The 12988-nt window shown below is 35.8% G+C and overlaps 1 protein-coding gene across 15 annotated transcripts in view; it reads right to left on the bottom strand.

Moving 5' to 3' along the window:
• Positions 1 to 12988, bottom strand: part of PKP4 (plakophilin 4) — a 261211-nt gene that overhangs the window by 173587 nt on the left and 74636 nt on the right. The gene's annotated exons all lie outside the window — the stretch shown is intronic.

Genomic DNA, 12988 nt, shown 5'->3' with positions numbered 1-12988 from the left:
GGAGTATCTAAAATACATATGCAGTTTACCTACTATTATCAAGAGTGAATCAGAATAGTACCAATGGCTAACAGGGACAGTCACCAGAGAGAGAAATATATTCATCTGAACTATGGGAAGCAGAATATAGTTTGGGGACCATAAGAAGCAGGAAAGCACTGGAGAAAAACTGAAAAATCTAACTAATAGCATATAATAACCCTAGATTCCTGGTTTGGAATCTTAATCAAGTAAGAGATGATGTACTAGCTATTTCATACCATAAATATCTCATTTTTGAGTCTTATATTTGGTTATTCTCTGAAGGGAGCACATCTTTAACTATGAAAGGGTACCAGGGCACAAGAGTGAATCCATTTCATGATTTCTTAAATGTTTGAAAGTATATTTTTCATTCTTTATACACTGAAGACATTCTAGCTGGGTATAAAACTCCTGAACTATAAGCATTTTTTCCCCCCTCAATACTCTAAACACACTGCTCCACACAGAGTTATATGTCAGTCTGATCTTATTTTCTGTAGTTAAACTATTTATATGGATTCTTCTAGAATGCCGTTCCTCTTTATCTTTGTATAATATAAAACTTTGTCGAAATTACTCCTGGACAGGTCCCTTTTCCATATGTAATGCCTGGAATGTGCTGACCACTTCAAATCTGTATACTCACAGCTATATTGTCTGCTTAGAAAAACTTCCAAAATTATATTTAAATATTATTTCTGCTCTACTTATTCTAATGTCTTTTTCAAGAACATCCACAATACTTACGTTAGATTTATTCTCTTTGGCCTCCATGTCTAGGGACATCTGTATTTTTTTTTGTTCTTTTCTTCCATATTCCAAGATAACTTCTCAAATAATATTTATCAACCACAGTGATTGAATTTTCTTCTATATCTACTTTTCCTTTATTACCTCCACTGTAGCTGTTAATTATTTACTATGCATCTCTAGAGTATAACTGCCTGGATATGGATACTAGATTTCCTACTGATTAACTGTGTAAGCTTGGACACATTACTCAACTTTACCAGAGTTTCAATTTTCCCATCTGTAAATAGCAGTAATAATAATAACTATCTGTATGATTCTAGGTTTTTAGTTACAAGCAACTGAAAACATCCTGGCTAATTTAAAGATTAAAAACAAAATTTACTGGAACAACTTACTTGTACAGCTCAAGGCTATATATTTTCTCACTTAGTCTATTCAGGCGGAAAAATGCAAAGAACAACAAATTTGGACCACATATTCAGTGGCCAAAAAAACCTGACAGATTTTCACAACTCATAAAGTTTTGATAAATAACAGAGGAAAGTCTTCATGTAAAGCACTTAGCACAATGCCTGACACACAGTTTAAGTAATAATAACTGTTAGATATTAGTTTCCTAATGGATTTCTATTCCACAGAGTTTATTGCCTTTCATATATCACTAACAGTGATAGGATATAATGGTCATCTGAGTTAAATTCACCCATTCCAGTCCATTTTAGTTCGCTGATTCCTAGAATGTCGATGTTCATTCTTGCCACTTGACCACTTCCAATTTGCCTTGATTCATGGACCTGACATTCCAGGTTCCTTTGCAATACTGCTCTTTACAGCATCAGACCTTGTTCTATCACCAGTCACATCCACAGCTGGGAATTGTTTTTGCTTTGGCTCCATCCCTTCATTCTTTCTGGAGTTATTTCTCCACTGATCTCCAGTAGCGTGTTGGGTACCTACTGACCTGGGGAGTTCCTCTTTCAGTGACTTGCCTCTTGAGAAATCTGTATGCAGGTCAGGAAGCAACAGTTAGAGCTGGACATGGAACAACAGACTGGTTCCAAATACGAAAAGGAGTACGTCAAGGCTGTATATTGTCACCCTGCTTATTTAACTTCTATGCAGAGTACATCATGAGAAACGCTGGACTGGAAGAAACACAAGCTGGAATCAAGGTTGCTGGGAGAAGTATCAATAACTTCAGATATGCAAATGACACCACCCTTATGGCAGAAAGTGAAGAGGAACTAAAAAGCCTCTTGATGAAAGTGAAAGAGGAGAGTGAAAAAGTTGGCTTAAAGCTAAACATTCAGAAAACGAAGATCATGGCATCCAGTCCCATCACTTCATGGGAAATAGATAGGGAAACAGTAGAAATAGTGTCAGACTTTATTTTTTTGGGCTCCAAAATCACTGCAGATGGTGACTGCAGCCATGGAATTAAAAGACTCTTACTCCTTGGAAGAAAAGTTATGACCAACCTAGATAGCATACTCAAAAGCAGAGACATTACTTTGCCAACAAACGTCTGTCTAGTCAAGGCTGTGGTTTTTCCTGTGGTCATGTATGGATGTGACAGTTGGGACTGTGAAGAAGGCTGAGTGCCGAAGAATTGATGCTTTTGAACTGTGGTGTTGGAGAAGACTCCTGAGAGTCCCTTAGACTGCAAGGAGATCCAACCAATCCATTCTGAAGATCAGCCCTGGGATTTCTTTGGAAGGAATGATGCTAAAGCTGAAACTCCAGTACTCTGGCCACCTCATGTGAAGAGTTGACTCACTGGAAAAGACTCTGATGCTGGGAGGGATTGGGGGCAGGAGGAGAAGGGGACAACAGAGGATGAGATGGCTGGATGGCATCACTGACTTGATGGACCTGAGTCTGAGTGAACTCCGGGAGTTGGTGATGGACAGGGAGGCCTGGCGTGCTGCACTTCGTGGGGTCGCAAAGAGTCAGACACGACTGAGCGACTGAACTGAACTGAACTGTGATAAGATCTTTTCTAAAAATTTTCACTTGTTTCCTGTGGTAGTAGTGGTGATGATGGTGGCAGAAAGAGAAATTTGACTGTACCGAAAAGCAGGGAAGCCCCATAAAGCAATGTGGGGTCTCTGTACTTACAAGGGCAGATCTAACATAAATGATCTGCTAACCATTCTTCTCAATTTTGTTCTATTGTCCTTATAGTAGAACTCCTCTCCAACTCTGACAGTAGGGTGGGTGTCTTCACAGTTTTCAATGGTAAATCAAGAGAAGTTTTTAAAGGGTATGATATTAAAAAAAAAAGAAATCAAATTAAATAAAATTTCTGCCTGAATAAAATGTTTTCCCTATTCTGTAGTGCAGATCAAATAAATTAAGTGAAACAGCATTCTGTTCAGTATCCATACCTACATAAATTTCATAGTCTTACCTACAGACCATCAAATCTTCTAATCAGCTGGGAATAATGCCAATAGCAGCAATTACTAAGATGTATTTTTCCACAAAATAATTTAGTAACAATTCACTTTTTCATTATACTTTGCTAACTAAAAGAAAAATCAAGATCCTGCTGTTAACTGCTTACATTGTAAGAAAAAAAAAAAATTTTATCTTTCTAAGAAACAACTGAGAAAATTGGGACAATGGGGAAAATCCAGTAAGCTTGCCCTCTTCCAACAACTGTCTCTTTTAGGCAAGAAACACAGAAGGTAGATAAGGTCATGAGTGAAAAAAGAAGGTGCCAATTTATTCTACACTTGGGCAAGACGTGTTTACCCTTTTATTAGTAAAACAATTTATGAAAATATTTTGCAAAGGGGAAAAGTGATGGTTTATGTCAACTTTTGATGGAAAGGAATTTCTAAAGGAAAACAGAATGCTGAGGAAAGCGTAAGAACTGATTCCACCAGAACAGATTAGAAGGCCATATATGCAGTGGCTGAGGACCTTTATCTTGATTTAGGCTTTAGGAATGATTTTAGGAAAATGCATTAATTGGATATATGCATATTAGAGTAGATAATACCACATGATTAATATTATTCTGATATCATGCTGGTTTATAGGAATATTTACATGTAAATGCATACAAATTGAAATTCAAATTTGAAATGCCTAGAACTCCAATTTCAAAAGGAAAATTAAAACTTCCTTCAAAAGCCAAAAGATTTCAATTCAAAGAAAACTATCTCTCAATGGTGAAAACATGAGAGCATCTCCTCTGAGATCAGGAACGAGACAAGAGTGTCCACTCTCAACCCCTATTATTCAACATAGTCTTGGAAATCCTAGCTAAGGCAATCAGAGAAGAAGAAAAATAAATCAGATCAGAAAAGTAGTAGTAAAGCTCTCATTGTTTGCAGATGACATGATATTATGCACAGAAAACCCTAAAGATACTATCAGAAAATTACTAGAACTAATCAGTGAATTTAGCAAAGGTGCGGTATACAAAATCAATACAAAGAAATCACTTGTATTCCTATATACTAACAATGAAAAATCAGAAAGAGAAATTAAGGAATCAATCTCATTCACCACTGCAACAAAAAGAATAGAAATATCTAGGAAGAAACCTACCTAAGGAGACAAAAGAACTGTATACAGAAAAACTATGATACTGAGAGTCCATGTTCCTGGGTTGGAAGAATGAATATTATGAAAATGACTATACTACCAAATGCAATCTGCAGATTCAATGCAATCCCTATTAAATTACCTGGCATTTTTCATAGAGGTAGAACAAAAAATTTCACAACTCATACGGAAACACAAAATACCTCGAATAGCCAAAACAGTCTTGAGAAAGAAGAATGGGGCTGGAGGAATCAACCTTCTTGACTTTAGATTATATTACAAAGCTACAGTTATCAAGACAGTATGGCACAGAAACAGAAATACAGACCAATGGAACAAGTTAGAGAGCCCAGAAATAAACCCACACACCTATAGGTACCTTATTTTTGGCAAAGGAGGCAAGAATATACAATGGGGCAAAACAGCCTCTTCAATAAGTGGTACTGGGAAAACTGGACAGCTACACGTAAAAGAATGAAATTTGAATACTTCCTAACATCAGACACAAAGATAAATACAAAATGAATTCAAGACCTAGATTTAAGACCAGAAACTATAAAACTCTTAGAGGAAAAACGTAAGCAGAACACTCGATGACACAAATCAAAGCAAGATCCTCTATGACCCACCTCCTAGGGTAATGGAAAATAAATAAAGAAATAAACAAGTGGCATCTAATTAAACTTGCAAAGCTTCTGCACAGCAAAGGAAACTATAAACAGGTGAAAAGACAACCCTCAGAATGGGAGACAATACTAACAAATGAAACAATTGACAAAGGATTCATTTCCAAAATATACAAGCAGCACATACAAGTCAATACTAGAAAAACAAACAGCCCAATTAAAAAGCGGGAAAATGACCTAAACAGACCTTTCTCCAAAGAAGACATACAGATGACTAATGAACACATGAAAAGATGCCCAACATGGCTCATTATTAGAGAAATTCATATCAAAACTACAATGAGATATCACCTCACACCGGTCAGAATGGCCATCATTAAAAAGTCTACAAACAACAAATGCTGGAGAGGGTGTGAAGAAAAGGGAACCCTCTTGCACTGTTGGTGGGAATGTAAATTGACACAGCCCTCATGGAAGATGGATGGTATGGAGATTCATTAAAAAACTAGGAATAAAAACACCATGTGACTCAGAAATCCCACTCCTAGGCATATACCCTGAGGAAACCAAAACTGAAAAAGACACATATACCCCAATGTTCACTGCAGCACTCTTCACTGCAGCTAGAACATGGAAGCAACCTAAATGTTGATCAACAGATGAATGGATAAAGAAAGTGTGGTACATATCTACAATGGAATATTACTCAGCCATAAAAAAGAACACATTTGAGTCAGTGCTAATGACGTGGATGAACCTCGAGCCTATTATACAGAGTGAGGTAAGAAAGAGAAAGATAAATATTGTATACTAACACATATATACAGAATCCAGAAAGATGATACCAAAGAATTTATTTTCAGGGCAATGGAGAAACAGAAATAGAGAATAGACTTATGGACTTGGGGTTAGGCAGGGGGGTGGGTGGTGGGGGAAGTAGAGGGTGAGATGTATGGAGAAAGCAACATGGAAACTTACATTACCATATGTAAAATAGAGAGCCAATGAGAATTTGCTTTATGACTCAGGAAACTGAAACAGGGGTTCTGTATCAACCTAGAGCAGTGGGATGGGGAGAGAGATGGGAGGGAGATTCAGGAGGGAGGGTACATATGTATACCTATGACTGATTCATGTTGATGTTTGACAAAAAACAACAATATTCTGTAAAGCAACTATCCTTCAATTAAAAAATAAATAAACTGTCTTCTAATTTATGATAGCCATTTTCATACCTGAAATATGATTTATATAGAATTTAATTTTATAACATGATTTATCTTTATGTTTCAATAATGTGTTCTTTCAATTTGCTTGCAGAATTTTTCTGTTATTTTAAATCTCTATATTATGAAGGTTTCAGTGCATAAAAACTAAGATTCTATAAGCTAAGACACAAATTTGTCTTTGCATTACTTGAAATTAACTTTACGTTTTAAATGATTTTTCTTAGGAGTGCCTTGAACAAAATCCTCAAAGCCTAAATTTGCTGAGGTACAAGCAGATCTGATCACTTTGGAAAGAATACACACATAAAATAAAAACAGACACAGTAACGTTATATGGACCCCTTTCTGCAAAAGTGACAAAAACTACAATTTAGATTTGAAGAACACAAACATGAAGACAGACTGTTCTGCGATAGCTGTGGAATAACTTCAAGGTTATATCTGTAGGAAAAAAGTATGTTTCTGAAATAATTTTCTCTCCAGAAGTGATTCTGTAAAGAAAAACAATTAAGCGGCACAAAGAATTTAATGCTGAATGATCCTGTCATCCATTTAATCTCACCAACTCAGCAGTCACTCATTTCACGTTTAATATCATAAAGTTTGCATGTACAGGGGAAAAATTACTCCATATATTCATAATTTAACTCTGAACAGGAATTGTGAACTGAGTTATTCAACTGAAAAGGAAATTATCATTTTAAATATGCAAAGGCAAGACTGACTTTAACTGTTAATAAAGGAAAAATATTCTATTACTTTCAAATGTAAACCAAAGGTACAGCTAATTCAATGGTAAAAATTAAATAATTTTGCCTAATAGTTAATAATAATGCCTAAGTTAACAAATTTACATAAAACTGGCATAATACAATATATATCTATAGCCTGATTAACTAAAAAAAGGGGACAAATTCTTGGATTTTGTGGTTCCACTGAATGAATATTCATTATGTGCCAATTACCACAAATAAAAATATACAATATGGTTTGTAACTCTGTATTCTTCTGAGTGCAGAAATTGTATTAAACAGACCACCTTTCCTGGTCATAGGAAAGATTTCCTGACCATCCCTCCCACCTCTTTCCTAAACAGTCTTTGCTCACAGTAGGCTTTCTATATACATATACATATACATATTTACCTAGTTAAAAGCAAGTGTAAATGAACTACAGTGGGACAGTGAGCATTTTTACATTCTTAGTTCATTTACCCAATAAATATTTGGGGAGTCTTCTACTATGTATTCCATGTCTGCAAGTGTAATTCAGCTGTGGATAAAGAGCCAGACAGAAGCTGTTCAAGCTCCTGGAAGTTAAGAGCTTGTCAAACAAAACAAAGTAAAACAGAACAACCACCTATTGTGTCAATACATCTAAAAAGATATCTCCGAGGTAATCAAATAAACAAAAAAATCAGTTATTCAAAATGTATGCCTCAGACAGACAGAGTTGGGAACTGTGCTCACAGGTCCAGCTGATCATTTATCAGACTACTGGAAAACATGGGCAGACGTAAAAATTTACCTGTTGTTGTTAGCTAACTTGGCAATCTAAGGACAGTTTTGTTTTTTTTTTTTTTGTACACTCAAATACATGAATAAATAAACCTGTTAACTATACTCTTTTGTATTATTTAACCATGGAGATACTCGAACTGGGGGTACCCTACATCATTGACACATGGAAGAGAAATGTTAAATTTTCACTGTGTCATATGCAATTTAAGAGGACTGATCTCCTAAGAACCAATTATCAGCATTCAGAATTCTTTAATCCAAGCCAAAGACTGTCGCAAGACATCTACCACTTGACCCCACTTTGAACCTTAATTTCATAATATTAAAGAGAGAAAGCTATAAAATTTGATGATCCCACAGAAGTCACTAAGAAAAGATCCAGTCTTACCTTGTGTTTGATGATGCAGTTCAGGCACAGAAGACGTTCCTATATTACATAATTACAATTGCCAAGATAATTCAGTTACCAAGAGGAAAAATTACTAAGTTACTAAAAGGGAAAGTGTGAAGTTTTCAGTGTTGTACTTACAGTACAATGCTTTTAGCTAGGCTACCAACTATGCTTGTTTACAGCTGAAGTAAAAATTCTGTCTTCTGCATGGGGCTGAGGTGTGTCAGGGAGAACTATTTCATTGTAAATAAATCTAGGGGCCAAATAAAAGGAAGTCGCAAAAGCAGGTGTACAGCAGTTGAGCTGTTTCAGTTTCAGAGAAATAAAGTAAATAATTGTACTGGAATTTGTTCAGTTCTGGGCATTCTGCCATACAGGAAAGGGTGTGTAATTACTGAAGCTAACACATCCATGTAAAAATGAAGTAATATCAATAGAACACAGTTGGGATCTAAATTTCCTTTTTTATCCTCAAGAAATTAAGGATCTCTATAATGACTCTCATTTCACTCTTTGATATTTAAATATCACTTAAGTTAATATGAACACATGAAGGCAGAATCATAATTTTCACAAAGTCAGAAAATATCTTTAATGGTGGTATTATTCTCTTTGAAAGCCTCACAAATGAAGAACATTTCAATTTTCACTCATCAAAGATAACAAAAGTATACCCAATACCTCACTTAGGACTTCACCAGAGTAAGAGAGGTACACATAATGTTAGCAAGTTTTACCAAACCTATTCTTTGCTTACCATTTCATGCTATCTGGATTGAACTCAATCTTAAACCTGAATTCCAAACTTCTTAAATCATTAACCCAAAATAAGAGGGTGTGGTTTGTGGGAGAACAATGGAAGTTAGAGCACCTAGGGAGTCAGGCCAAGTTCAAATAGAGATCTCAATTATTCAAGAAACTTTATGACAGAAGATGAAAGGGTGTAATAAATATTACATGTGTGATTTTACAGAATGTAAATCAACTTGCACCTTAAACAGAGCTATGAAAAATATTTAACGCTATTCAGGATTGGTGATATGATTTTTTAAAGAGTATTTCTACAATCTAGTATGAGATTCTACCAATTACAAAAGTTCAATATACTCCCCCATTGATAATAAGAGTCTGCTCCTGGCTCACTGCTTCCCTGAGCCTGTGATGTTAGCATGCTGACACTTCTAAGTTGCAGGGATGGCAGTGAATTTCTGAATGAGTCAATGTCTTACCAGATTCCAATGCCTTTCCATCCAAAGGCATGCTGTCCATTTCAAGGATGAATCAGTCAGTTTAGTCTATGATTTTCAAAGGAAGTGGCAAGGCTCTCTGAGAGCACTGCATTTGGCCATATTTCTTTACCTGACCACATATAAGCTAGGCACTAGATCATTCTTGGGTAAGCCTGAGAACTATCAGGATACAAAATAGTTTGTTTCCAACACCTACATTCACTTTGGGAATCCTGTATTCTCAGCAGGAGTTGAACTGAACAGTAGAAACTGCCAAATGATGATCCTGATGGTATAAACCCAACAGCCAACTGGTGGCTTAAGTTCAACTGACACTTTCTGTAAATTTTAGACTGGAGTCCAAGGATAACATTACTTTGCTAATCCCATGGACTGACTTTTTCCTTCTCTTGAAGGATGATCCTTAACTGGAAGACATTTCTTTTGCAATTAATTGGTTTCCATGATGATGGTGGATATTTTGTGACATCACCAAGATAAACCGCATCCTTTCATTCCCTACACTTCATTTGCAGCTAAGTTGGACAGATGGAAGATTAAATATAAATTTCTTTCATATTTTTAAAAGACTTATGCCATTATTTGACCATCCACGTGAAATAAAATTTAAGTTTGTTCCACGCAGAGATCAGATTTAGTTTCTAGATCAATATGGATATAGTGCAACTCAAATTGTCTTAAAGATAAGAATGTGCAGCTGAGTAACTAGTTTTCTAGGTGTTGTTTAGAGATTCCCTTGCTTAGTAATGTTTCTATGAGTGTGGCAACAGATTCCATTATCCTTATAGAATAGCCAGTTGGTGACAAAGTGATCTGGTAGCATTATTTATTTATTTCCTCTTTCAACAATCATTCATGCAGCTCTAGCATATTCAAGCCCTTCGGACTTCCCTGGTGGCTCAGATGGTAAAGAGTCTGCCTGCAGTACAGGAGACCTGGGTTCGATCCCTGGGTTGGGAAGATCCCCTGGAGAAGGGAAAGGCTACCCACTATACTATTCTGGCCTGGAGAATTCCATGGACTGTACAGTCCATGGGATTGCAAAGAGTTGGACATGACTAAGTAACTTTCATTTTCATCCTCAGGTAGCTTTTAATTATATCATCCAAACGAGCATGTGATGAGTCAGAGCAGTGGTATAAAGTGCTAAGAAAGATCAGCAGAGAACTGACTTCAGGCTGAGGTGAACTTCATGGTTGGCTTCATGAAAGAGGTAACACTTGAACAGAAGTGAGTTCCTTCTTTCTATCTGCAAAAAAGCAAGGACTTTTTCTATAAAGGCACATGCGTGCATCTATGGGACTGACATCAACATGAAAGGTCATAGCTTCATAAAAGAGAGAGAATATGAATCTCTATATTTTGTCAAGAATAAGGAACAGCTTCTGGCATGGGAGGATCTTAACGAAAGAGAGGCCCAGTAGAGGAAGAGCTAAGTGTTCCTATGACTCGCTAAATCCAATTTTAGGTATTAACAGACTAATGATTTGTTAACAAGATGGCTACTGGTTGCCTGTCATTTTCTTCCCTATTACTTATCATGAAATGTCCAGGGGGAATTCACATGAAGAATGTAGTGGCTTGGATATAATTTATAAGAACCTAGATTCTTCCTCTCAAAATTCAGGTGCATGTTAAAAGATATTACTTTCCAATTCTTTAACCAAGTGCTTTGACGTGATGTTTGGGTTTGTACTATGTCAGCATGTTAATAAAATTTATTTTCACTATTCTACTTCTTATAATAAATACATAAGGCTGTTTTAATTGGTGAGATCAACACGGTGAAGTTTTGGAAGTTTAATGCCATGTTGAAGTATAAACTGTCACAGCATAAACATGGCTCAGTAGTCAAAAAAGGTTTTTTGTCTTCATATCAGTGGCCTGGAAGAAGTTTCTCAGTCCCAACAGACACATATTTAAAAGTAAAACCACCAGCTTCTCTTAGGGAGGGCATTTTCTTCTTATGTAGAGATGATGATGATAACAGTAATATTAGCCTTTACTATGAGGATTTACTGAGTATAGAAACTTCACATAGGTTAATTTAATGTTTCAATAACTATTATTATCTTCGTTCTACAAATGAGAAACTGAGGCAGAAAGAGGTTAACAATCTTGCCAAGATGACACAGTAACTAGTGGAGCCTTGATGGGAACCCAGCCATTTCCCCCTCGCACTGAAGGAATCTCTGCATCCCAATGAAACATTTGTTCTGAGATACATCCACCATCAAACAAGGTCTGTTCTTTGAGATCAGCGGACCTGATCCCATCGCTCCAAGCCTATGAAAATGAGGCACCTTTTCCCCCCATAATTGTACATCCTATCCAGTAATACTGCTCTTTGATACAATACATGACCAAGGACATAATCGAAAATTAATTATTTCATTTGAGTCTAACACAACTACAAATGTGACATCCTGACTAGCACTTTAGAATCAAATATGAAAGATAAATAGTAATTAGTTTTCTTATTCTTAGCTAATTTTTCTATGCTCTGTCTCATTTGGCAGACAAAGGCAAGTGACATATTTCAGGAAAGTCTAAGAAATTTTTACTCTAATTACAGAGAAATTGGAGTATCTTGCTTTGTACCACACAATCCTATGGGAACTAGAGTTGGCTATTTAAAATCAGGCAAGTATCTTGGAATGAGAGAGAGATATGGCGTCTTGGGGTGAATGACTGATGCACTGAGTAATGAGCACTGACAATCTTAAAAGAAATTAAGAATGAAAACTGTAAATGTATATTGATGGACTCAGATTCTTAAGAACAAGAATAGAAGTGTGTCTTCCCACTAACTAAACAAAGTGGGAGACATACAATAATTCTAATAAATAACAAATATCTGTATATTTTTTGCCTAACCCAAGAAACCAGAACTCTTTTTGCTTTGTCTCACAAAACATCCATTCAAAATACTATTCATTGCCAAAAGATAAAATTTTGAAGTCATTTGAGGCCATCAAGGAATTATCTGATAGGTTTCCAATTTATTCTATATGCAGCATTATCTAGTTTAAAGGTACAGACACGAAGGTTCCTATTGTTATGCTTACTGAGCACAGTTTCTGGTTTTAAGTTAGTTCTGGGCACTTTGATAAATTTACTGTTGTATTTCACCAAAATGCAGTATACACTAAGAGTCACAAATAAATCAGAGCCTTCTCATTTCACAGCTTCTTGGGTCAGATCTCAGCAAGTAAAAAGAAAGAGTCCTTTTTCCCTCCCTAAAGGTGATAGAAACTTAGATAATCTATAGTTTGGGAGAAAATGAAAATAGTACTGACTCTAATTTTCTTGTGTCTTCCCAAATTCTTAGTTTGTGAAATGTTTAAAAACTTCAAATTTCTGTGATGAATGAAAAATATTTTGACATCTTGCTACTAGGATAAGTTGTGAAATCATTTTTTCTTGAAAATACAGCTCTAATGGCAAGACACATCTCCCAGTTTTAGAGCAATCTTTTATATACACACCCATCTTTAAATTACAGCAAAAAATAAAATAAGGAAGTTTTAAACATCCTTTCACTCTTTGTCATCATTAGTCATAGGAGTTGTTGACACTGATTTTTCAAAGAATTCCAGCCTACATACAACATTTAAGCTTGTATCTCTTGAGGAAA

Source organism: Capra hircus, chromosome 2, assembly GCF_001704415.2.
Source record: "Capra hircus breed San Clemente chromosome 2, ASM170441v1, whole genome shotgun sequence".
Classification (NCBI taxonomy): Eukaryota; Metazoa; Chordata; class Mammalia; order Artiodactyla; family Bovidae; genus Capra; species Capra hircus.
The sequence above is the reverse complement of the archived record's forward strand: the minus strand, read 5'-3'. Positions and strand labels throughout refer to the sequence as shown.